We start from the raw sequence: 25325 nt of genomic DNA, 5'->3' as shown, positions 1-25325 counted from the left end.
CGTCTCTGCGCATGTCCATCGGCGTCTTCGTATCATGTAGGGTAGACCCGTGCTCTCTGCCGCTTGTTTAACCCAGCGGCTCGTCGTGGTCTAGTTTGTCGCCGCCCGCTCTGGACCTTGTCGCCGGCAGCGTTTTCGTCGCCGTTGGGCGTCGTGCGTTCCAAGCGCGAGTGCGGGATCCTCTTGTGATCCCGTAGCACCCATCCGCCACTCCGTTAGGTCGCCGGAGCTGCTCCGGTGATCCCTCCACCGCCTCTGGCCGCGCCGTTGCTTTCCTCTACTTCCTCTGTTTTAGTAGACGCTGTAGCAGTAGGTAAGAGGAGAAGAACCCCCTCCTCTGTCAGCCATCGTCGCCTAGCCCAGTGGCTCGAGCCACTCGGTTGCACCCCGGCATCCCGGGTTCGATCCCCCGCGGGCGCAAGTAAAACTCCCCCCCTCTTTTTCTGTTTATTTTGCACCGTGTGTGTGTATGACAGGGTGGCCCCACCTGTCATCCTCCCTTAGCCCCTGTTTTTCCTTTTTTTATTTTTATTTTTATTTCCCAGCGAATAGTCCATTTCTGACATTTGGAATCTATCCATTTCGGGTAAGTCCATTTATGGACGTTTCCAATTTAGGAAAATGCCAAATCTGTCATATTCCACTTAGGGCAGTTTCTAACTTATTGCACTTGTGATGATTTTTCTACAGCAACCCCAACATATTATATATGTTTTTGGGGTAGAAAAATCCACCAATCCAATGGGGGCATTAGTTTCTGCATTTGAGCAAGTTCATGGACATGTCATCTCACTTCATGTTGCTGTTTTGTCTTCTATGTGTTTATTCATGCAAATATGCTATGTGGTTGTTTTGCACATGGATAGCTTCATTTTCATGTCTACTTCCTGCTAGAACTTGTTACATGCCATGACATGCCTTGTAGTGAGTTAATCAAGCTTGTAAAGATGCCATGTTGAATCTGTTTTTGCCATGTCCTGAAACTTCACTAAGTCTAGAACTGTTAATAAAAACTTGCTATGTTAACATGGGTGCCATGATATATTCTGGTCCTTTTTGGCTCATGGACAGTAAGGGACTTTTGATCTATGCTTTGAGTAGAATCATGCCATGTCTTGTTTTGCTATTATAAGTTGTTGTAGCATAGTTTCTTGTTGCATGCTAAGTAGCATCGTGCTGTTAATCGCAGCTTTGTGCCATTCTTGTTTTGCTTGCCATTTGCAAACCGTGCATCCGTTCGCGGTGATCTTTATATCGATTTCAACCGAAATCATCTCATCTTTCCAGCGGCATACTTGGTTTGCCAAGTTGATGCCTTGTTCATCCTTTTTCCTCCCGGAGCACGCATACGCATTGCATATCACATCTCGCATACCATGACATGTATTGCATCATGTTGCTTGTGCATTGCACCGTGATTTATTGTGGTTCCTTTGCTTGTGTTCTTGCTTTGAGTAGAGCCGGGAGACGAGTACGTGCATGAGGAATCTGTTGAGTACGCTAATGAGGATCAAGCCTTCAACAACTCTGAGAACCTTGCAGGCAAGATGACCATACCTACGATATCACTTCTATCTTTGCTTGCTAGTACTCGCTCTATCGCTATGTTAGCTCTACCTGCCACTGTTTATCATGCCTCCCTATTGCCATGTCATACCTCTAACCATCCTGTCCTAGCAAACCGTTGTTTGGCTATGTCACCGCTTTTGCTCAGCCCCTCCTATAGCGTTCTTAGTTGCAGGTGAAGATGAAGTTTGTTCCTGGTCGGAACATGGATATTTTGGGATATCACAATATCTCCCGTTTAATTAATGCACCTTATATACTTGGTAAAGGGTGGAAGTCTCGGCCCTATGCCTGGTGACTTGTTCCACTCTTGCCGCCCTAGTTTCCGTCATACCAGTGTTATGTTCCTTGATTTTGCGTTCCTTACACGGTTGGGTGATTTATGGGACCCCCTTGACAGTTTGGTTTGAATAAAACTCCTCTAGCAAGGCCCAACCTTGGTTTTACCATTTGCCACCTAAGCCTTTTTCCCTTGGGTTTTCGCGAGCCCGAGGGTCATCTTTATTTACCCCCCCGGGCCAGTGTTCCGTCGAGTGCTGGTTCAACCTGGGCGATGTCCGGCGTCCCCTGGGCAACCAGGGTCTATACCAACCCGACGTCTTGCCCATCCGGTGTGCCCTGAGAATGAGATACGTGCGATTCCTATCGGGATTTGTCGGTACATCATGCGGCTTTGCTTGTCTTGTTTTACCATTGTCGAAATGTTTTGTGAACCGGGATTCCGAGGCTGATCGGGTCTTCCCGGGAGAAGGTATATCCTTCGTTGACCCTGAGAGCTTGTGATGGGCTAAGTTGGGACACCCCTGCAGGGTATATTATCTTTCGAAAGCCGTGCCCGCGGTTATGAGGCAGATGGGAATTTGTTAATGTCCGGTTGTAGATAACTTGTCACTTGACTTCATTAAAATGCATCAACCGTGTGTGTAGCCGTGATGGTCTCTTCTCGGTGGAGTCCGGGAAGTGAACACGGTTTGAGTTATGCTTGACGTAAGTAGTTTCAGGATCACTTCTTGATCACTTGTAGCTTCTCGACCGATGGGTTGCTTCTCTTCTCGCTCTCACTTGCGTATGTTAGCCACCATATATGCTTAGTCCTTGCTGCAGCTCCACCATATCACCCCTTTTCCTACCTATGAGCTTAAATAGTCTTGATCTCGTGGGTGTGAGATTGCTGAGTCCCCGTGGCTCACAGATTCTACGAAAACAGATGCAGGTGCCGAGGATACCAGCGCAGATGGTGCAACCGAGCTCAAGTGGGAGTTTGACGAGGACCTTGGTCGTTACTATGTATCGTTTACAGATGATCAGTAGTGGAGCCCAGTCGGGACGATCGGGGATCTAGCATTTGGGGTTGTCTTCTTTTCATTTGAACTTGACCGTAGCCGGTCTATGAGTGTATTTTGAATGATGTATGATCTTAATTAGGTATTGTGTGAAGTGGCGATTGTAAGCCAACTCTCTTTATCCCATTCTTGTTCATTGCATGGGATTGTGTGAAGATGACCCTTCTTGCGACGAAACCACCATGCGGTTATGCCTCTAAGTCGTGCTTCGACACGTGGGAGATATAGCCGCATCGTGGGTGTTACATTGATGTCGTCAATCCTCATCCGAGTGACTTGTAAGATCTTGGTGGTATGCTCATTGCATATATATGAGGACCTGATTCCGAGACATACGTGTATTCTGACTAATTCTTGATTCTGACCAAAATGTTTCTGATCTAATTCTTGGGATTCACTGCCATATGCTGTCAATTCACAACGTACTACCTTGTACCAATGTCTTACTGAGGAATATTTGCTGGTTTGTGCTCGAAACTTTCATCGGATAGCTTGCTGAAGAAGACTCGGTATCATGCTTCAGAAGCTTACCCCCTTAAAGACTTTGCTGGGGAAATACTCAGTTCCTTATGCTGGAAGCTTTTGCGGTTGCTTATTGTAGAAGACAAAGTACCTTGCACGGGAAATCATCCACGTATCGTACTGAGGAAGATAGATGAATTTTGCCTTGGAAGCTTCTCTGGTATCTTGCGAGGGAAAAGTGTGTTGCTTACACCAGAAACTTCTTATTGTGATATGCGGACTGATTTCCACATATATAACCACCTGAATATTTTTGCTATTGATTTCTTGCATGAAACGGGGTTTTGCAGGACTATTTTCCTTTCTGAGTATATGCCATATCTTTGCTTGCTTCCAGGTACATCGGGTTCCAAAATCATCCTCAATAAAAATTAAACTTGTATCTGAGCCATACCTTTGATAATATTCTGTCAACCTTGCACACAATTTATCTTCTTGCTGATTCAATCATTATGTTGTGATGAGTGCATGCTAACGCAAACTTGATACTGACGGTCCATCTAGGATTTCTTTTGCATCCAGACAAGATATTCCCAATTTCACTCCAGTCAGCTGATAATTCCATTCTGTTTAGCTGAGTTTCCAAATATATGCATTTCTTGCTGACTCTTTGGGTCCAGTGTCGGCTGACGAGCAACTTTAATAAGGGAAAAATTTGTAACACTGAAGGACCAAAGAAAGGAACAAAAGAAACGACTAAAACTAGAGCACACAAGCATACTACTAATATAATTAATCAAGCAATCATCACATACTACTGCTACTCACACAATAATATGCATGCCTACTTAAGCACACAAATTTCGCGGAATCTCCGGTACTACGATCTAGCATAATGTGACGATGTGCACGAGGACGAATAAATGTGTGGAAGAATTGGTGTAAACAACGCTACACCAAGTGCTAGCTTAGCCAGGTGGCAACCTGAACTAGCTCGGAGGCGAGGACGTACTCGGTAATCATGTAGTGGGACACGCACGTCGCAACTACATTATTATCAAGTAGACGAAAAAAGATCCGTACTCATCCAAGAAATAGGATAGCGGGGAAAAACTGAAGCTGCTGACATTGCCCTTTTCTTGATAACTAAGATCATTAAGGGTTACCAACACGACAAAATAAAAGAACGATCCGGGATAGAAGCATGTCCATCATCGAAATGATAGGAGGGACTGAAGGAAAGACATCGGTGCAATACCTGAGCACCATTTTTGCAAATAGTGTCGGGATTACTTGGCATCACTCCGCTGGGACAGAAATGACACCAAACACAGAAAGAAAAAGGAACTAGAGAAATGCAAAGGTTGAGCTGTAGTGGATCCGAACCGATGCCAACTGCACTAACCAGATAAACCGTTAGTACAAATACTAAGGCTATATGCATGCTATGCAACAAACAAATGCAGCAATCAAGTGCAACAAACCAACTGGGGTCTATACTACCGCTTTCTAACGTTCGCGTGGTCTAGGGCGTCCTACAGCCAGACCTGCTCTGATACCAAGCCTGTGGCACCCTGATACGTCTCCAACGTATCTACTTTTCCAAACACTTTTGCCCTTGTTTTGGACTCTAACTTGCATGATTTGAATGAAACTAACCCGGACTAACGCTGTTTTCAGCAGAACTGCCATGATGTTGTTTCATGTGTAGAAAAGAAAAGTTCTCAGAATGTCCTGGAAATCCACGAAGGCACTTTTCAGATTTAATAAGAATTTTTGGCGAAAGAATCAAGGTCAGGGGGCCCACGGGCTGCCCACGAGCCAGTGGGGTGCCCCCCCTAGGGGCGCGCCCTCCTATCTCGTGGGCCCCCCGGACCTCCTCCGACCTCAACTCCAACTCCATATATACCATCTCGGGGAGAAAAAAATCACAGAGAAAGTTTCGTCACATTTCACGAAACGGAGCCGTCGCCAAGCCCTAATCTCTCTCGGGAGGGCTGATCTGGAGTCCGTTCGGGGCTCCGGAGAGGGGGATTCGTCTCCGTCGTCATCATCAACCATCCTCCATCACCAATTTCATGATGCTCACCGCCGTGCGTGAGTAATTCCATTGTAGGCTTGCTGGACGGTGATGGGTTGGATGAGATTTACCATGTAATCAAGTTAGTTTTGTTAGGGTTTGATCCCTAGTATCCACTATGTTCTAAGATTGATGTTGCTATGACTTTGCTATGCTTAATGCTTGTCACTAGGGCCCATTTCAGATCTGAGCCTATTATGTTTTCATGAATACATGTGTATTCTTGATCCTATCTTGCAAGTCTATAGTCACCTATTATGTGTTATGATCCGACAACCCCGAAGTGACAATAATCGGGATACTTCTCGGTGATGACCGTAGTTTGAGGAGTTCATGTATTCACTATGTGTTAATGCTTTGGTCCGGTTCTCTATTAAAAGGAGGCCTTAATATCCCTTAGTTTCCACTAGGACCCCGCTGCCATGGGAGGGTAGGACAAAAGATGTCATGCAAGTTCTTTTCCATTAGCACGTGTGACTATTTACGGAATACATGCCTACATTACATTGATGAATTGGAGCTAGTTCTATATCACCCTATGTTATTACTATTGCACGAGGAATCGCATTCGGCATAATTATCCATCACTGATCCATTACCGACGAGCTTTTCATATATCGTTCTTCGCTTATTTACTTTTCCGTTGCTACTGTTACAACTACTACAAAAACCCAAAAACATTTACCTTTTCTGTTGCTACTGTTACCATTACTATCATACCATTCTTGCTACTAAATACTTTGCTGCAGATACTAAGTTATCCAGGTGTGGTTGAATTGACAACTCAACTGCTAATACTCAAGAATATTCTTTGGCTCCCCTTATGTCGAATCAATAAATTTGGGTTGTACTTCACCCTCGAAAGCTGTTGCGATCCCCTACACTTGTGGGTTATCAAGACTAATTTCTGGTGCCATTGCCGGGGAGCATAGCTCTATTCTCTGAGTCACTTGGGAGTAATATCTATTGATCACTATGAAGAACTTGAAAGACGCTAAGACCAAGATTTTGCCCTCAACTACGAGGGGAGGTAAGGAACTGCCATCTAGCTCTGCACTAGATTCTCCTTCCGTTATTAGTAGGCTTGCGACACCTAAACCCTCTACTGCTATGAATTCTGATATGTCGCATGTTATTGATGATGCCTGTTGTTCCTAAGGGGTATGTTATGAATAAAAAAGCTGCTATGGAAATTCTTGCTTGCAATGATAGATCAGGTCTTAAGAAATTATTAGCTAAATGGAAGCAGCAGTCTCTTAATGCTATAATGAAACCCGATCCTAATTTTGCTACTTCACCTATCTGTGTTACTGATAAGGATTATGAATTCTCTGTTGATCATGATATTATTACTTTAGTTGAATCTGATCCTTTTTATGGTCTTGAATCTGAAACTGTTGTGGCACATCTTACCAAGTTGAATGATATAGCCACTCTATTTACTCATGATGAGAAGTCTCGCTATTTATATATCCTTAAGATATTTCCGTTCTCATTAAAGGGTGATGCTAAGACTTGGTATAATTCTCTTGCTCCTGGTTGTGTGCGTAGTCCCTAGGATATGATTTATTACTTCTCTCCTAAATATTTCCCTGCTCATAAGAAACAAGCTGCCTTGCGGGAAATATATAATTTTGTGCAAATCAAAGAAGAGAGACTCCCACAAGCTTGGGGGATGCTTCTCCGGTTGCTTTCTGCTTTGCCTGATCATCATCTTAAGAAATATGAAATACTTGATATCTTTTATAATGGACTAACCGATGCTTCCAAGGACCACTTGGATAGTTATGCTGGTTGTGTTTTCAGGGAAAGAGCAATCGACAAAGCTGAAATACTATTGAATAAAATGTTGACTAATGAAAATAATTGGACTCTTCCCGAGCCAGTTCCTGAAGTAATTCCTGAACCAATTGAGCCAACACCTGAGCCTATTCCAAAACCCACTCCGAAGATGTAACGCCCCGGATACAACTTTCCATATTCGTAACTCCAACTCTTGCCTTTTCCGGAGATGCGATATGATATTTCCTTCGTGGTTGGGTTTTTGTCGTTTGTTTTGCATTTTGTTCATGCCATGCATCTCATCTCATAGCATCATGCGCATTGCATCTGCATGTTTTCATAAAGCTTGCACCTGTTCATAGTTGCCGTTCCCCCTTACTTTCGTTGACCGTTCCAAGACCAATCGGGTTTTCGCTTCCCTCTTAACCATGACCACCTAACCTCTCTTGCCAGCTCGCAGCCGCCTCGCGCGCGCGTCCGAAACTCCCCCGAACCCGACCCGGACTGTCATGACTGATGGGTCCGGATCATCCCCCAACATCTATAAAACATCTCCGTTTTATTATTTGGACTCCCTGCCTATTTCATTCTGGACCTTTCGATTACGATCAAAGGGACGGATTAGCCCCTAAACTAACCTAATCCAACTACTATATAAACCAGACCAACCCTAAATTTAAGGAGAGCTGTCCCATCCTCCTAGCCACCGCCGCCACTCCTCCTGTCTCGTCTTCCTCGGGATCCTCCCAGATCCCCTTCTCACCCAACGAGCGCTCGAGGCCTCCCCTCGATCCAACCACAGCCAGCCACCGATCCAACCCATCCACCACCTCCGGTGCCTCCCCGAGCTCGACCCTGCCGCCTCGCGCCGCTCCCCGGAGCAACTAGCGATGACCCTCACCTCCAGGACCTCCTCCTCGCCGCCCCATCTCGTCTCCAAAAACCGGTCACTGGACACGCACCCCTCGTTGCTTCTACTTCTCCCGTTCCCTCCGGTTCCCTCACTCACTTGCTCTCTATCTTTTCCATGGAGACCCGCGGGAATGCCGCTACCATGCTCGACCTCGACGTGCCTCGCCACCGTCGGGAATGGAAGGGTCGACCTCGGTTTTGCCTCCCCACCTCTTTCGATGCACTACCAGGAGCTCTTGAAGCCTCGCTCTGCCCCGTCTTTGCGAGCACACCGTCACCTTGGATCCCAGCGGAGCCCTGTCCTCCCCATGCCTCAACGTCGAGCCACCGACAGCCATCCCTGTCGTCTTCCTCGAGCAGGAGCTCACGCCCGAGCTCCATCGCCACCCGTTGCCCCTCGCCGGAGCAAACCCCGGCGACCTCCTGTGACCGGAACTGGGTCCTCCCTCTGCCCGTCCCTCTCCTTCGCGTATCTCCTTCCTCCTCCCATCTGTTTTGTCTCCCCTGTCTCTCTCTCTGAACCCACTCTTGTTTTCTTCAATAGGAGCTCGCCTGCGCAAGCCTCTGCTCGAGCCCCTACCCAGATCGAGCGAGCGAGGAGAGCGCTCGCGTTGACCACATCGTTGCCTCTAGATCAGGCCCAACGCCGCCCCCGGCCTGCCTTGGCCTCTCCACCGACCTGGGCTTGGCCCATGGTGAGAAAGCCCCCAACGCCCCTTTGTTTTTCTTCTGTTGGGCCTGCTCCGGTTTTAGATGCGGCCCGTATCATGTTTTTTCCCAAGTTCTGCGATTTTAGCTATTATCCAGGGAACTGCACTTTTACAAAAAAAAAACCTAGTGTTCATGCATCTAATAACTAATTAATCGTGCATCATATGTAAATAATTTGTATATGTAAAGTGCTTAGAATTTCATCTAGTTTCTTAATATGCAACTTTCATCCAGGTTTAAAATGTTTAAATTGCGGATTGCATTAATTTGCTTAAATGCCATGCTAAAATGCTTTATTTCATAACTAAATAACCGTAGCTCCGAATTAAATAAAGTATATACGTAAATTGTCTAGAAAAATGCATATATTAACATGGTGCACTTTGTTTTACTGTTTAACAACTTTAAAATTGTGTTTAGGGTAGAACAGTACCAAATTCGAAATATGGACATGAGGATTTTCCGGAATTGTTGTTTGTTGTTCCGGCCTCATTTAAACTTGCCTAGATAGGTAGTTTTATTATGCTTCACCTCTTGCCATGTTAATCAACATTTAATATTGTTGGGTACCTAACGGGAGCTAACTAAATAACTTGAATGTGGTGTTTTGTCATTATGCAACTTGTTCCATATTGAGCTCCACTTAATTTGTAGTGTTCTTTGTTGCATTTTGCCATGCCATGCCATGCATCTTTAAACCGGACATGCATCATGCTTGATTGTGCATCATGCCATGTTTATGTGATGGTTGTTTACCATGTTGTTTGCTTCTTCTCGGTTGTGCTTCGTCTGATAGTTCCTATTTCGTTGCGATCATGAGGATTCGTTCGACTACGCTTGGTTCGTCTTCGCCCGCTCGTCTTCTTCATGGACTCGTTCTTCTTCCTAGTGGGATTTCAGGCAAGATGACCATCACCTTGGATCTCACTACTATCATTGCTATGCTAGTTGCTTCGTTCTATCGCTATGCTGCACTACCTATCTTTTGTTTCTCAAGCCTCCCAAATTGCCATGTCAGCCTCTAACCTTTTCACCCTTCCTAGCAAACCGTTGCTTGGCTATGTTACCGCTTTTGCTCAGCCCCTCTTATAGCGTTGTTAGTTGCAGGTGAAGTTGAAGATTGCTCCATGGTGGACAGTATTATGTTGGGATATCACAATATGTCTTATTTAACTAATGCATCTATATACTTGGTAAAGGGCGGAAGGCTCGGCCTTATGCCTGGTGTTTTGTTCCACTCTTGCCGCCCTAGTTTCCGTCATACCGGTGTTATGTTCCTTTATTTTGCGTTCCTTACGCGGTTGGGTGATTTATGGGACCCCTTGACAGTTCGCTTTGAATAAAACTCCTCCAGCAAGGCCCGACCTTGGTTTTACCATTTTCCTACCTAAGCCTTTTTCCCTTGGGTTTACGGAGCTCGAGGGTCATCTTTATTTACGCCCCCCTCGGGCCAGTGCTCATCGTGAGTGTTGGTCCAACCTGTCAGCCGTCGGTGGTCACCAGGGGCAACTCTGGGCTGGCCTACCGGAAGTTTGGACAATCCGGTAAGCCCTGAAAACGAGATATGTGCAGCTCCTATCAGGATTTGTCGGCACATCCGGGCGGCTTTCCTGGTCTTGTTTTACCATTGTCGAAATGTCTTGTAACCGAGATTCCGAGTCTGATCGGGTCTTCCTGGGAGAAGGAATATCCTTCGTTGACCGCAAGAGCTTGTGATGGGCTAAGTTGGGACACCCCTGCAGTTTATAAACTTTCGAGAGCCGTGCCCGCGGTTATGTGGCAGATGGGAATTTGTTAACGTCCGGTTGTAGATAACTTGACACCAGATTCAAATTAAAATGCATCAACCGCGTGTGTAGCCGTGATGGTCTATTTTCGGCGGAGTCCGGGAAGTGAACACGGTTTTGGGTTATGTTTGACGTAAGTAGGAGTTCAGGATCACTTCTGGATCATTGCTAGCTTCACGACCGTTTCGTTGCTTCTCTTCTCGCTCTTATTTGCGTATGTTAGCCACCATAACATGATTAGTCGCTGATGCAACCTCACCACTTTACTCCTTCCTTTCCCATTAAGCTTTGCTAGTCTTGATACCCATGGTAATGGGATTGCTGAGTCCTCGTGGCTCACATATTACTACAACAACAGTTGCAGGTACAGGTTATGCGATGATCTTGACGCGAGAGCGATGTTACTTGTTCTGGAGTTCTTCTTCAGCTTCTTCTTTGAGCAGGGGATAGGTTCCTAGTCGGCAGCCTGAGTTAGTAGGGTGGATGTCGTTTGAGCTTCTGTTTGTGTTTCATCCGTAGTCAGATGTTGCTCTTGTGTACGATGATGTTGTATTCGTGTGGCATTGTATGCCTCTTGTATGTATCCCCATCTATTATGTAATGTTGATGTAATGATATCCACCTTGCAAAAGCGTATCAATATGCGGGTCTATCCTTGGTGGGACATTCGAGTTCTTTTAGGATAGGGTCGCATATTGGGTGTGACAAGTTGGTATCAGAGCCTCGACCGACCATAGGAGCCCCCTTGATTGTTGGCCGTTGTTGAGTCTAGAAGAAAACTATTTTGAGTCTTAGGATTATATATATCGGAGAGTAGGATTCTTTTTACTCCTTAGCCCCCTTCGTCGCTCTGGTGAGGACTCTTGATGTAGATGTTTTGTCTTTCCTCTCCTCAAATTTCACTAATTTTCTTTAGGATCACGCGGGTATCTTGCGATTGTTCCGATATTCTTATGACGAGAACATTGTTCTTGGTGCCTCATGACATTTAGGGGTTGTGGCAGTGTCCCGGGGAGTTGAGCTCCGAGGTGTTGTCGTCATAATTTTATCGTTGCAGTTCTGGAATACCTGAGTTTTGCCGACATCGGAAATCTCTTTTATGCAGTTGTTGGTGAGATAACCTCGACGCCACCCAGTACTGGGGAGTTCGGGAGTATTGCCATAGCTCGTATAATGGATGCTTTTCGAAGGTTGAGGTACACGATTTCTGGAGTTTTCTCGGTTATGTGTTGACGGATGGATACAACTGGATGTAGGTATTGTTAGTTTGGGTGAGATATATTGCTTCCCTTGTATCCCCAACACCAGATTGCATAACCAGAAAGTTTCGGGAGTTTATAGGTGGGAATTCAAGTAGCTCCTAGAATATCTTTCCGATAGATGCATGATATGGGATTGGGTAAATCTCTATCATATGTATTTGTTCCGGCTTATATCTGCAAGCCAATCCTTTGTTTTGTTTTGAGTTGTGGTATTTGAGTTGCTTCAATGTCAAGTGTTGATTCCATACCTTTCAAGCGGTGTTCTCATATTTCTATGGGAGTACTAATCCTTCTTGATCATCGAGATTGTCATGTCAATTCTTTCCGACCGGCGTGCTTCTCTTCAAGTGGATCCGATCATTTTCAACATCCGCAAGATCAACTCTAAGTTTTCTCACCGGTGTTTGTCTCATCCATCCCAAGTTGCCTTTGTTTTCCCGCCCTCCCACCCTTTTCTTCAAGGACTCAGATTTCTTAATCAAGTATCCTTTTATTGATGTGAAGTCTTTCCATTCTTTTCCATCAATGCTCTTATCCGGTTATTCTCAAGAAGATACTAACAGAGCTACAAGTTTATTATTCTTTGTCTCTTTTCTTCTCCGGTGGTTTAATTTCAAGTTTCGGTGTTGATCATATCTCTTCCTTTTGTTTCACATATCTTCCCATGTGAATTTCTTATCCAAGGCTCGCCTTCTCATTCAAGATCCATTCAAGCTATTTGGAGATTATTATCTCATTCAAGTCAGTTAATTCAACCGATGCAATCTCTCTTCAAAATTGTTCAACGGTGTTTTCTTTTGAGTGAGCCCTAAACCACAGGTCTTTTTCCAGGATCTTACCTGACTCTTCTAATTATTCCGGAGCTATTCCAAATTCTTTTCGGAGTTTGACGTAAGAATGAATTTCATCAGTCAGATGCCTTTCCAAGATCGATTTCAAATCATTTCATTGTTGGCTCAACGTCTTCGCTTTTCGTTCTCCCGGAGTATCTCAGCAATTGTGGTGGTGTTTCTCGTCGTCATTTGAAGATCGAAGAAGGATTTCTCCTAAATATTGGTCCGTTCTCTTGAAGATTCATGGTTCTCTTAAATTCTTTTCACCCATCCGGAGCAATTCAGCAGTCTTTTCAGTTTGATTCTCCGGGGCCATCATCTCAGAATTTTTCATAACAGCTTTCAGATCTCATTCTCCAAATCTTATCGGTGCATCGTTCAAATAACCTCTAATCAGTTCATGATCTCTTCATTCTCATGTATCTAAATCCCCTCAAGTATATTCATTTGTTTTCCAATTCTTCCCGGCGAATTATGCCTTTGCTACTTTCATTTTCAATTCTTATGGTGGTTCATTCAAGATTTCACTTCCTTTGTTATCATATCAATTCATTCGTTGTATCCAAATCCCACCGGTGGTTCCATCAATACCTTCTCAAGTTTGCGCTATCTCTATCCTTAATCCCTCAAGAAGAATAAGTAGTATGCCAAATCCGTTGCTTGTCATCAATTTAAATTGGTGCAGGATACGCATAATGTAATTATTATTATTGTTTCATCCAAGTGATCTAGTTTCTTCTTTTCAGAGTTATTCATCATGTCACATTTCTCGGTTCGAGATGCTTCATCTTTTCTTTTTCAGAGTTCCAAGTTTTCCGCTTTATCTCATTTTGTAGCTCCATCTAAATCATCGCGAGGCTTCACCTTGTGTTTTCAACTTCTCTCTCTTTCTATCATCCTTTTATTACCATAATTCTCCATGGAGGCAAAACATGGTGGTTCATCAAGGATTCCTTTCATTCTTCAATTGTTCTTCAAGTTTTTCCCTCGGAGTCATGATCCGCCGAGCTACACTCTAAAATAAACATGGTGCTAAACACATGTTTTGTTTTGTGGAGTTCAAGCATTCTTCATCCTGCATCCGAAGTGCAATTCTTTCTACCTTAACTTTTGAGGTGGTGTTATGTCACTCTTGACAATTTCCTTCATGTTTCATGATTCATATTGTTGTCAAGAATGAGGTATTTTAAATCCATCAATCTCTTTGTTGGAGTTATCTTGTGGCATATTTCACCTAAAGCCTTCCCTAAGGAATGTTGCTATTTGTGGTGCTTATCAATGATCCAAGTAATCTCTCTATCCTCTCAGTGAAAGAAGTTTTCATGTCTTCTTTCAGCTCAAGCATTCAATTGTTTTTCGTTAGTGGCAGAATTTCATCTCAAGTGTTGAGATGTTTCCATAAGCCCACTACAAGCTTATTCTTTTCGTTGTTGGTTTTCCAACAACTCCATTAAATCCTACTTTGCAAGGATGCTTTCCAAGTTTATTTGTGGCAAAAGTTGTCATTTTCTTCTCCGTCCTTTTATCCCAACAATCTAACTTCTATTCTTTCGTTCCGGAGGCATTGTGATGTTGCTCTCTTCACCCATCACCCCGTTTTGTCAAGATCACGTTATTATCTTGCTCATCCATTTAACCAGAGTGATGTGTCCTCTTTTCAAGTTCTTTTCATCTTATCAAGTCTTGCATCTCTTTTCAACCAGAGTGCTATCCGAATTTGATCTTCCTTGTTCCTTATTTATCTCGTTTCAACCAAAGTGGTTTCAATTCCTTCTTGTCCATTGTACTCGTCAATCATAGCCTTGCATCCTCCAAGGTTCACATGGTGTTCCTTGTTTCTATTTTCTACCGTAGTGCTCTCAATTTTGTTCAACTCTGTTATGTTATTTCTCTCAACTTTTCAACCTCTCAGGGTTCTTTGGTTTCACTCATTTGTTGAAGAAGCAACTTAGTTTTACCTCTTCTCTTCCTCTTCCGTTTTCCCTCCGGTGCCATCCTAGATCTCGGGACGAGATCCTCTTGTAGTGGTGGAGTGTTGTAACGCCCCGGATACAACTTTCCATATTCGTAACTCCAACTCTTGCCTTTTCCGGAGATGCATTATGATATTTCCTTTGTGGTTGGGTTTTTGTCGTTTGTTTTGCATTTTGTTCATGCCATGCATCTCATCTCATAGCATCATGCGCGTTGCATCTGCATGTTTTCATAAAGCTTGCACCTGTTCGTAGTTGCCGCATTCCCACTTGCTTTCGTTGACCGTTCCAAGACCAATTGGGTTTTCGCTTTCCTCTTGACCATGACCACCTAACCTCTCTTGCCAGCTCGCAGCCGCCTCGCACGCGCGTCCGAAACTCCCCCAACCCGACCTGGACTGTCATGACCGATGGGTCCGGATCATCCCCCAACATCTATAAAACATCTCCCTTTTATTATTTGGACTCCCTGCCTATTTTATTCTGGACCGTTCGATTACGATCGAAGGGACGGATTAGCCCCTAAACTAACCTAATCCAACTACTATATAAACCAGACCAACCCTAAATTTGAGGAGAGCTGTCCCATCCTCCTAGGCGCCGCCGCCACTCCTCCTGTCTCGTCTTCCTCGGGATCCTCCAAGATCCCCTTCTCATCCAACAAGTTCTCGAGGCCTCCCCTCGATCCAACCACAGCCAGCCACCGATCCAACACATCCACCACCTTCGGTGCCTCCCCGAGCTCGACCCCGCCACCTCGCGCCGCTCGCCGGAGCAACCAGCGACGACCCTCACCTCCAGGACCTCCTCATCGCCGCCCCATCTCGTCCCCAAAAACCGGTCACTCGACTCGCACCCCTCGTTGCTTCTACTTCTCCCGTTCCCTCTGGTTCCCTCTCTCACTTGCTCTCTGTCTTTTCAATGGAGACCCGCAGGAACACCACTACCATGCTCGACCTCGACGTGCCTCGCCACCGTCGGGAATGGAAGGGTCGACCTCGGTTTTGCCTCCCCACCTCTTTTGATGCACCACCAGGATCTCTTGAAGCCTCGCTCTGCCCCGTCTTTGCGAGCACACCGTCATCTTGGATCCCAGCGGAGCCCTGTCCTCCCCACGCCTCCATGTTGAGCCGCCGGCAGCCATCCCCGTCGTCTTCCTCGAGCAGGAGCTCACACCGGAGCTCCATCGCCACCCATTGCCCCTTGCCGGAGCAACACCAGCAGGACCCCAGCGACCTCCTGCGACCGGATCCGGGTCCTCCCTCTGCCCGTCCCTCTCCTTCTCGTATCTCCTTCCTCCTCCCATCTGTTTTGTCTCCCCTGTCTCTCTCTCTGAGCCCACTCTTGTTTTCTTCAACAGGAGCTCGCCTGCGCAAGCCTCTGCTCGCGCCCCTGCCCAGATCGAGCGAGCGAGGAGAGCGCTTGCGTTGACCGCGTCGTTGCCTCCAGATCAGGCCCAACGCCGCCCCCGGCCTGCCTTGGCCTCTCCACCGACCTGGGCTTGGCCCATGGTGAGAAAGCCCCCAACGCCCCTTTGTTTTTCTTCTGTTGGGCCTGCTCCGGTTTTAGATGCGGCCCGTATCATGTTTTTTCCCAAGTTCTGCAATTTTAGCTATTATCCAGGGAACTGCACTTTTACAAAAAAAAACCTAGTGTTCATGCATCTAATAACTAATTAATCGTGCATCATATGTAAATAATTTGTATATGTAAAGTGCTTAGAATTTCATCTAGTTTCTTAATATGCAACTTTCATCCAGGTTTAAAATGTTTAAATTGCGGATTGCATTAATTTGCTTAAATGCCATGCTAAAATGCTTTATTTCATAACTAAATAACCGTAGCTCCGAATTAAATAAACTATATATGTAAATTGTCTAGAAAAATGCATAGATTAACATGGTGCACTTTGTTTACTGTTTAACAACTTTAAAATTGTGGTTAGGGTAGAACAGTACCAAATTCGAAATATGGACATGAGAATTTTCCGGAATTGTTGTTTGTTGTTCCGGCCTCATTTAAACTTGCCTAGATAGGTAGTTTTATTATGCTTCACCTCTTGCCATGTTAATCAACATTTAATATTGTTGGGTACCTAACGGGAGCTAACTAAATAACTTGAATGTGGTGTTTTGTCATTATGCAACTTGTTCCATATTGAGCTCCACTTAATTTGTAGTGTTCTTTGTTGCATTTTGCCATGCCATGCCATGCATCTTTAAACCGGACACACATCATGCTTGATTGTGCATCATGCCATGTTTGTGTGATGGTTGTTTACCATGTTGTTTGCTTCTTTACGATTGTGCTTCTTCTCGATAGTTCCTATTTCGTTGCAATCGTGAGGATTCGTTCGACTACGCTTCGTTCGTCTTCGCCCGCTCGTCTTCTTCATGGACTCGTTCTTCTTCCTTGTAGGATTTCAGGCAAGATGACCATCACCTTGGATCTCACTACTATCATTGCTATGCGAGTTGCTTCGTTCTATCGCTATGCTGCGCTACCTATCTTTTGTTTCTCAAGCCTCCCAAATTGCCATGTCAGCCTCTAACCTTTTCACCCTTCCTAGCAAACCGTTGCTTGGCTATGTTACCGCTTTTGCTCAGCCCCTCTTATATTGTTGTTAGTTGCAGGTGAAGTTGAAGATTGCTCCATGGTGGACAGTATTATGTTGGGATATCACAATATCTCTTATTTAATTAATGCATCTATATACTTGGTAAAGGGCGGAAGGCTCGGCCTTATGCCTGGTGTTTTGTGCCACTCTTGCCGCCCTAGTTTCCGTCATACCGGTGTTATGTTCCTTGATTTTGCATTCCTTATGCGGTTGGGTGATTTATGGGACCCCCTTGACAGTTCGCTTTGAATAAAACTCCCCCAGCAAGGCCCGACCTTGGTTTTACCATTTGCCTACCTAAGCCTTTTTCCCTTGGGTTTGTGCTCGAAACTTTCATCGGATAGCTTGCTGAAGAAGACTGGGTATCGTGCTTCAGAAGCTTACCCCCTTAAAGACTTTGCTGGGGAAATACTCAGTACCTTATGCTGGAAGCTTTTGCGGTTGCTTATTGAAGAAGATAAAGTACCTTGCACGGGAAATCATCCACGTATCGTACTGAGGAAGATAGATGAATTTTGCCTTGGAAGCTTCTCTGGTATCTTGTGAGGGAAAAGTGGGTTGCTTACACCAGAAACTTCTTATTGTGATATGCGGACTGATTTCCACATATATAACCACCTGAATATTTCTGCTATTGATTTCTTGCATGAAACGGGGTTTTGCAGGACTATTTTCCTTTTTGTGTAGATGCCATATTTTTTGCTTGCTTCCAGGTACATCGGGTTCCAAAATCATCCTCAATAAAAATTAAACTTGTATCTGAGCCATACCTTTGATAATATTCTGTCAACCTTGCACACAATTTATCTTCTTGCTGATTTAATCATTTTGTTGTGATGAGTGCATGCTAATGCAAACTTGATACTGACGGTCCATCCAGGATTTCTTTTGCATACAGACAAGATATTCCCAATTTCACTTCAGTCAGCTGATAATTCCATTCTGTTTAGCTGAGTTTCCAAATATATGCATTTCTTGCTGACTCTTTGGGTCCAGTGTCGGCCGACGAGCAACTTTAATAGGGGAAAAATTTGTAACACTGAAGGCCCAAAGAAAGGAACAAAAGAAATGAGTAAAACTAGAGCACACAAGCATACTACTAATATAATTAATCAAGCAATCATCACATATTACTGCTACTCACACAATAATATGCATGCCTACTTAAGCACAAAAATTTCGCGGAATCTCCGGTACAACGATCTAGCATGCTGTGACGATGTGCACAAGGACGAATAAATGTGTGGAAGAATTGGTGTAAACAATGCTACACCAAGTGCTAGCTTAGCCAGGTGGCAACCTGAACTAGCTCGGAGGCGAGGACGTACTCGGTAATCATGTAGTGGGAAACGCACGTCGCAACTACATTATTTTCAAGCGGACGAAAAAAGATCCGTACTCATCCAAGAAATAGGATAGCGGGGAAAAATTGAAGCTGCTGACATTGCCCTTTTCTTGATAACTAAGATCATTAAGGGTTACCAACACGACAAAATAAAAGAACGATCCGGGATAGAAGCATGTCCATCTTCAAAATGATAGGCGGGACTGAAGGAAAGACATCGGTGCGATACCTGAGCACCATTTTTGCAAACAGTGTCGGGATTACTTGGCATCACTCCGCTGGGACAGAAATGACACCAAACACCGAAAGAAAAGGAACTAGAGAAATGCATAGGTTCAGCTGTAGTGGATCCGAACCGTTGCCAGCTGCACTAACCAGATAAACCGTTAGTACAAATACTAAGGCTATATGCATGCTATGCAACAAACAAATGCAGCAATCAAGTGCAACAAACCAACTGGGGTCTATACTACCGCTTTCTAACGTTCACGCGGTCTAGGGCGTCCTACAGCCAGACCTGCTCTGATACCAAGCCTGTGGCACCCTGATACGTCTCCAACGTATCTACTTTTCCAAACACTTTTGCCCTTGTTTTGGACTCTAACTTGCATGATTTGAATGAAACTAACCCGGACTGACGCTGTTTTCAGCAGAACTGCCATGATGTTGTTTTATGTGTAGAAAAGAAAAGTTCTCGGAATGTCCTGAAAATCCATGAAGGCACTTTTCAGATTTAATAAGAATTTTTGGCGAAAGAATCAAGGTCAGGGGGCCCACGGGCTGCCCACGAGACAGGGGGGCGCCCCCTAGGGGCGCGCCCTCCTATCTCATGGGCCCCCCTGACCTCCTCCGACCTCAACTCCAACTCCATATATACCATCTCGGGGAGAAAAAAATCAGAGAGAAAGTTTCATCGCGTTTCACGACACGGAGCCACTGCCAAGCCCTAATCTCTCTCGGGAGGGCTAATCTGGAGTCCGTTCGGGGCTCCGGAGAGGGGGATTCGTCGCTGTCGTCATCATCAACCATCCTCCATCACTAATTTCATGATGCTCACCGCCGTGCGTGAGTAATTCCATCGTAGGCTTGCTGAATGGTGATGGGTTGGATGATATTTACCATGTAATCAAGTTATTTTTGTTAGCGTTTGATCCCTAGTTTCCACCATGTTCTGAGATTGATGTTGCTATGACTTTGCTATGCTTAATGCTTGTCACTAGGGCCCATTTCAGATCTGAACCTATTATGTTTTCATGAATATATGTGTGTTCTTGATCCTATCTTGCAAGTCTATAGTCACCTATTATGTGTTATGATCCGACAACCCCGAAGTGACAATAATCGGGATACTTCTCGGTGATGACCGTAGTTTGAGTAGTTCATGTATTCACTACGTGTTAATGCTTTGGTTCAGTTCTCTATTAAAAGGAGGCCTTAATATCCCTTAGTTTCCACTAGGACCCCGCTGCCACGGGAGGGTAGGACAAAAGATGTCATGCAAGTTCTTTTCCATAAGCATGTGTGACTATTTAAGGAATACATGCCTACATTACATTGATGAATTGGAGCTAGTTCTATATCACCCTATGTTATAACTATTGCATGAGGAATCGCATTCGGCATAATTATCCATCACTGATCCATTGCCGACGAGCTTTTCATATATCGTTCTTCGCTTATTTACTTTTCCGTTGCTACTGTTACAACTACTACAAAAACCCAAAAACATTTACCTTTTCTGTTGCTACTGTTACCATTACTATCATACCACTCTTGCTACTAAATACTTGGCTGCAGATACTAAGTTATCCAGGTGTGGTTGAATTGACAATTCAACTGCTAATACTCAAGAATATTCTTTGGCTCCCCTTGTGTCGAATCAATAAATATGGGTTGTACTTCACCCTCGAAAGCTGTTGCGATCCCCTACACTTGTGGGTTATCAAGACTAATTTCTGGCGCCATTGCCGGGGAGCATAGCTCTATTCTCTGAGTCACTTGGGAGTTATATCTGTTGATCACTATGAAGAACTTGAAAGACGCTAAGACCAAGATTTTGCCCTCAACTACGAGGGGAGGTAAGGAACTGCCATCTAGCTCTGCACTAGATTCTCCTTCCATTATTAGTAGGCTTGCGACACCTAAACCTGCTACTGCTATGAATTCTGATATGTCGCATGTTATTGATGATGCCACTTCTGCTATGCATGATGAAACTACTTCTGTGTGTGATACTACTTTGCCATTAGGTGAATTTCTTGATGAACAACTTGCTAGAGTTAGGGGGAATGAAAATATTGAAGATGCTATTGATGATAGTGATGATGAACGTTCCCCCAATGATTATGTTTTACCTGTTGTTCCTAAGGGGTATGTTATGAATGAAAAAGATGCTATGGAAATTATAGCTTGCAATGATAGATCAGGTCTTAAGAAATTATTAGCTAAATGGAAGCAGCAGTCTCTTAATGCTAGAATGAAATCCGATCCTACTTTGCTACTTCACCTATATGTGTTACTGATAAGGATTATGAATTCTCTGTTGATCCTGATATTATTACTTTAGTTGAATCTGATCCTTTTTATGGTCTTGAATCTGAAACTGTTGTGGCACATCTTACCAAGTTGAATGATATAGCCACTCTATTTACTCATGATGAGAAGTCTTGCTATTTATATATCCTTAAGATATTTCCGTTCTCATTAAAGGGTGATGCTAAGACTTGGTATAATTCTCTTGCTCCTGGTTGTGTGCGTAGTCCCTAGGATATGATTTATTACTTCTCTCCTAAATATTTCCCTGCTCATAAGAAACAAGCTGCCTTGCGGAAAATATATAATTTTGTGCAAATCAAAGAAGAGAGTCTCCCACAAGCTTGGGGGAGGCTTCTCCGGTTGCTTTATGCTTTGCCTGATCATCATCTTAAGAAAAATGAAATACTGGATATCTTTTATAATGGACTAACTGATGCTTCCAAGGACCACTTGGATAGTTGTGCTGGTTGTGTTTTCAGGGAAAGAACAGTTGACAAAGCTGAAATACTATTGAATAATATGTTGACTAATGAAAATAATTGGACTCTTCCCGAGCCTGCTCCTGAAGTAATTCCTGAACCAATTGAGCCAACTCCTGAGCCTATTCCTAAACCCACTCCGAAGATGTAACGCCCCGGATACAACTTTCCATATTTGTAACTCCAACTCTTGCCTTTTCCGGAGATGCGATATGATATTTCCTACGTGGTTGGGTTTTTGTCGTTTGTTTTGCATTTTGTTCGTGCCATGCATCTCATCTCATAGCATCATGCGCATTGCATCTGCATGTTTTCATAAAGCTTGCACCCGTTCGTAGTTGCCGCGTTCCCCCTTACTTTCGTTGACCATTCCAAGACCAATCGGGTTTTCGCTTCCCTCTTAACCATGACCACCTAACCTCTCTTGCCAGCTCGCAGCCGCCTCGCGCGCGCGACCGGAACTCTCCCGAACCCGACCCGGACTGTCATGACCGATGGGTCCGGATCATCCCGCAACATCTATAAAACATCTCCGTTTTATTATTTGGAGTCCCTGCCTATTTTATTCTGGACCGTTCGATTACGATCGAAGGGATGGATTAGCCCCTAAACTAACCTAATCCAACTACTATATAAACCAGACCAACCCTAAATTTGAGGAGAGCCGTCCCATCCTCCTAGCCACCGCTGCCACTCCTCCTATCTCGTCTTCCTCGAGATCCTCCCAGATCCCCTTCTCACCCAACGAGCGCTCGAGGCCTCCCCTCGATCCAACCACAGCCAGCCACCGATCCAACCCATCCACCACCTCCGGTGCCTCCCCGAGCTCGACCCCGCCGCCTCGCACCGCTCGCCGGAGCAACTAGCGACGGCCCTCACCTCCAGGACCTCCTCCTCCCCGCCCCATCTCGTCTCCAAAAACCGGTCACTTGACACGTACCCCTCGTTGCTTCTACTTCTCCCATTCCCTCCGGTTCCCTCTCTCACTTGCTCTCTGTCTTTTCCATGGAGACCCACAGGAACACCGCTACCATGCTCGACCTCGACGTGCCTCGCCGCCGTCGGGACTGGAAGGTCGACCTCGGTTTTGCCTCCCCACTTCTTTCGATGCACCACCAGGAGCTCTTGAAGCCTCGCTCCGCCCCGTCTTTGCGAGCACACCGTCGCCTTGGATCCCAGCGGTGCCCCGTCCTCCCCACGCCTCCACGTCGAGCCGCCGGCAGCCATCCCCGTTGTCTTCCTCGAGCAGGAGCTCACGCCCGAGCTCCATCGCCACCCATTGCCCCTCGCCGGAGCAACACAAGCAGGACCCTGGCGACCTCCTGCGACCGGATCCGGGTCCTCCCTCTGCCCGTCCCTCTCCTTCCTCCTCCCTCTGTTTTGTCTCCCCTGTCTCTCTCTCTGAACCCACTCTTGTTTTCTTCAACAGGATCTCGCCTGCGCAAGCCACTGCTCGCGCCCCTGCCCAGATCGAGCGAGCGAGGAGAGCGCTCGCGTTGACCGCGTCATTGCCTCCAGATCAGGCCCGACACCGCCCCCGGCCTGCCTTGGGCTCTCCACCGACCTGGGCTTGGCCCATGGTGAGAAACCCCCCAGCGCCTCTTTGTTTTTCTTCTGTTGGGCCTGCTTCGGTTTTAGATGCGGCCCGTATCATGTTTTTTTCCCAGTTCTGCGATTTAAGCTATTATCCAGGGAACTGCACTTTTACAGACAAACCCCTAGTGTTCATGCATCTAATAACTAATTAACTGTGCATCATATGTAAATAATTTGTATATGTAAAGTGCTTAGAATTTCATCTAGTTTCTTAATATGCAACTTTCATCCAGGTTTAAAATGTTTAAATTGCTGATTGCATTAATTTGCTTAAATGCCATGCTAAAATGCTTTATTTCATAACTAATAACCGTAGCTCCGAATTAAATAAACTATATATGTAAATTGTCTAGAAAAATGCATAGATTAACATGGTGCACTTTGTTTTAATGTTTAACAACTTTAAAATTGTGTTTAGGGTAGAACAGTACCAAATTCGAAATATGGACATGAGGATTTCCCGGAATTGTTGTTTGTTGCTTCGGCCTCATTTAAACTTGCCTAGATAGGTAGTTTTATTATGCTTCACCTAATGCCATGTTAATCAACATTTAATATTGTTGGGTACCTAACGGGAGCTAACTAAATAACTTGAATGTGGTGTTTTGTCATTATGCAACTTGTTACATATTGAGCTCCACTTAATTTGTAGTGTTCTTTGTTGCATTTTGCCATGCCATGCCATGCATCTTTAAACCAGACACGCATCATGCTTGATTGTGCATCATGCCATGTTTATGTGATGGTTGTTTACCATGTTGTTTGCTTCTTTCCGGTTGTGCTTCTTCTCGATAGTTCTTATTTCATTGCGATCGTGAGGATTCGTTCGACTACGCTTGGTTCGTCTTCGCCCGCTCGTCTTCTTCATGGACTCGTTCTTCTTCCTTGCGGGATTTCAGGCAAGATGACCGTCACCATGGATCTCACTAGTATCATTGCTATGCTAATTGCTTCGTTCTATCACTATGCTGCGCTACCTATCTTTTGTTCCTCAAGCCTCCCAAATTGTCATGTCAGCCTCTAACCTTTTCACCCTTCCTAGCAAACCGTTGCTTGGCTATGTTACCGCTTTTGCTCAGCTCCTCTTATAGCGTTGTTAGTTGCAGGTGAAGTTGAAGATTGATCCATGGTGGACAGTATTATGTTGGGATATCACAATATCTCTTATTTAATTAATGCATCTATATACTTGGTATAGGGCGGAAGGCTCGACCTTATGCCTGATGTTTTGTTCCACTCTTGCCGCCCTAGTTTCCGTCATACCGATGTTATGTTCCTTGATTTTTCATTCCTTACACGGTTGGGTGATTTATGGGACCCCCTTGACAGTTCGCTTTGAATAAAACTCCTCCAGCAAGGCCCAACCTTGGTTTTACCATTTGCCTACCTAAGCCTTTTTCCCTTGGGTTTCTGGAGCCCGAGGGTCATCTTTATTTACCCCCCCCCCCCCCGGGCCAGTGCTCGTCGTGAGTGTTGGTCCAACCTGTCGGCCGCCGGTGGTCACTAGGGGCAACTCTGGGCTGGCCTACCGGAAGTTTGGACAATCCGGTGTGCCCTAAGAACAAGATATGTGCAGCTCCTATTAGGATTTGTCGGCACATCCGGGCGGCTTTGCTGGTCTTGTTTTACCATTGTCGAAATGTCTTGTAACCAGGATTCCGAGTCTGATCAGGTCTTCCTGGGAGAAGGAATATCCTTCGTTGACCGCGAGAGCTTGTGATGGGCTAAGTTAGGACACCCCTGCAGGGTATAAACTTTCGAGAGTTGTGCCCGCGGTTATGTGGCAGATGGGAATTTGTTAACGTCTGGTTGTAGATAACTTGACACCAGATTCAAATTAAAATGCATCAACCGCATGTGTAGCCGTGATGGTCTCTTTTCGGTGGAGTCCGGGAAGTGAACACGGTTTTGGGTTATGTTTGACGTAAGTAGGAGTTCAGGATCACCTCTTGATCATTTCTAGCTTCACGACCGTTCTCTTGCTTCTCTTCTCGCTCTTATTTGCGTATGTTAGCCACCATATCATGCTTAGTCGCTGCTGC

Source organism: Triticum aestivum, chromosome 3B (assembly GCF_018294505.1).
Source record: "Triticum aestivum cultivar Chinese Spring chromosome 3B, IWGSC CS RefSeq v2.1, whole genome shotgun sequence".
Classification (NCBI taxonomy): Eukaryota; Viridiplantae; Streptophyta; class Magnoliopsida; order Poales; family Poaceae; genus Triticum; species Triticum aestivum.
The sequence above is the reverse complement of the archived record's forward strand: the minus strand, read 5'-3'. Positions refer to the sequence as shown.